Source organism: Cornus florida, unplaced genomic scaffold (assembly GCF_030987335.1).
Source record: "Cornus florida cultivar Cherokee Brave unplaced genomic scaffold, ASM3098733v1 CherokeeBrave_3.0.0_Hap2_scaffold_80, whole genome shotgun sequence".
Classification (NCBI taxonomy): domain Eukaryota; kingdom Viridiplantae; phylum Streptophyta; class Magnoliopsida; order Cornales; family Cornaceae; genus Cornus; species Cornus florida.
In genome coordinates this window covers 12501-15000 of record NW_026775913.1, presented here as the reverse complement: position 1 = coordinate 15000, position 2500 = coordinate 12501, and positions in this window count along the sequence as shown.

Genomic DNA, 2500 nt, shown 5'->3' with positions numbered 1-2500 from the left:
TTTTATGGGAGCTTCCTAGAAGCCTAAGAAATGCTTTGCTCGAGACGGATTTCGATTTGGAGGTCCCCCGAGTTAAGTTTGCCCTTTATGACTCCTCGCCCGCATGCTCGTGCACACCGGCGTGCACGTGGGCATCGTATGCTAAAAAATGAAGTTTGGAGTTTGGGTTTGAAAATTTTACGGGAACTTCCTAGAAGCCTAAGAAATGCTTTGCTCGAGACGGATTTCGATTTGGAGGTCCGCCGTGTTAATTTTGCCAATTACGGCTCCTCGCCCGCACGCTCGTGCACCCCGACGTGCACACCGGCGCGCACGTGGGCATCGTATGCTAAAAAATGAAGTTTGGAGTTTGGGTTTGAAAATTTTACGGGAACTTCCTAGAAGCCTAAGAAATGCTTTGCTCGAGACGGATTTCGATTTGGAGGTCCCCCGAGTTAATTTTGCCCATTACGACTCCTCGCCCGCACGCTCGTGCACCCCGGCGTGCACGTGGGCATAGTATGCTAAAAAATGAAGTTTGGAGTTTGGGTTCGGAAATTTTATGGGAGCTTCCTAGAAGCCTAAGAACTGCTTTGCTCGAGACGGATTTTGATTTGGAGATCCCCCGAGTTAGTTTTGCCCATTATGACTCCTCCCCCGCACGCTCAAGCACCCCCGCGTGCACGGGGGCATCGTATGCTAAAAAATGAAGTTTGGAGTTTGGGTTTGGAAATTTTATGGGAGCTTCCTAGAAGCCTAAGAAGTGCTTTGCTCGAGACGGATTTCGATTTGGAGGTCCCCCGAGTTAATTTTGCCCATTATGACTCCTCGCCCGCACGCTTAAGCACCCCCGCGTGCACGTGGGCATTGTGTGCTAAAAAATGAAGTTTGGAGTTTGGGTTTGAAAATTTTACGGGAACTTCCTAGAAGCCTAAGAAATGCTTTGCTCGAGACGGATTTCGATTTGGAGGTCCCCCGAGTTAATTTTGCCCATTACGACTCCTCGCCCGCACGCTCGTGCACCCCGGCGTGCACGTGGGCATCGTATGCTAAAAAATGAAGTTTGGAGTTTGGGTTTGAAAATTTTATGGGAGCTTCCTAGAAGCTTAAGAAGTGTTTTGCTCGAGACGGATTTCGATTTGGAGGTCCCCCGAGTCAATGTTGCCCATTATGGCTCCTCTCCCGCATGCTCAAGCACCCCTGCGTGCACGTGGGCATTGTATGCTAAAAAATAAAGTTTGGAGTTTGGGTTTGGAAGTTTTATGGGAGCTTCCTTGAAGCTTAAGAAGTGTTTTGCTCGAGACGGATTTCGATTTGGAGGTCCCCCGAGTCAATGTTGCCCATTATGGCTCCTCGCCCGCACGCTCAAGCACCCCGGCGTGCACGTGGGCATTGTATGCTAAAAAATAAAGTTTGGAGTTTGGGTTTGGAAGTTTTATGGGAGCTTCCTAGAAGCTTAAGAAGTGTTTTGCTCGAGACGGATTTCGATTTGGAGGTCCCCCGAGTCAATGTTGCCCATTATGGCTCCTCTCCCGCATGCTCAAGCACCCCTGCGTGCACACCGGCGTGCACGTGGGCATTGTAGGCTAAAAAATGAAGTTTGGAGTTTGGGTTTGGAAATTTTATGGGAGCTTCCTTGAAGCCTAAGAAGTGTTTTGCTCGAAACGGAATTCGATTTGGAGGTCCCCCGAGTCAATTTTGCCCATTACGACTCCTCGCTCGCATGCAATATCTACTCCTGTCAGAGCTGTGGTTTTACTTAAGACTACTATAGGGGGGGGGGGGAGTTCTCAGCACCAAGAGCTGCAAGTAAGGCCATTGCTTGCTTTGCAGTCTCGATTGCTCTACTAGTGAATAGTAGATGTCTTGGTTAGCTTGGAACGAAAAAAAAAATTTTTTGGGGAAAAAAAAAAAAAAAAGTTTTTGTGAAAAAAAATTTTTCGAAAAAAAAAAAAAAAAAAAAAATTTTTTTGGATGCCTCGGTCTTCTATTTGTTTTGCTTGGGTAGATTAGGAAAAAAAAAAAAAAAAATTTTTTTGTTGGATGCCTCGGTCTTCATATTCTTTCTCGGCTATTTCGAAAAAAAAAAAAAAAAATTCCGGGAAAGAGAAAAAAAAAATTATTTTTTGTTGGTTGCCTCGGTCTTCATGTTCTTTCTCTGGTATATGGGAAAGAAAAAAAAAAAAAAAAAATTTTGGATGCCTCGGTCTTCTTGTTCTCGGTTGGATTTATCGAAAAAAAAAAAAAAAAAAAAAAAAAAAAAAAAAAAAAAATTTTGATGCCTCGGTCTTCTTGTTCTTGCTTTGGTATATCGGAGAAAAAAAAAAAAAATTTTTTTGGATGCCTCGGTCTTCTTGTTCATTCTTCGGTATATCAAAAAAAAAAAAAAAAAAAAAAAAAAAAAAAAAAATTTGAGACTTCGGTCTTCTTGTTCTTGCTTTGGTATATCGGAGAAAAAAAAAAAAAAAAATTTTGGATGCCTCGGTCTTCTTGTTCATTCTTCGGTATATCAAAAAAAAAA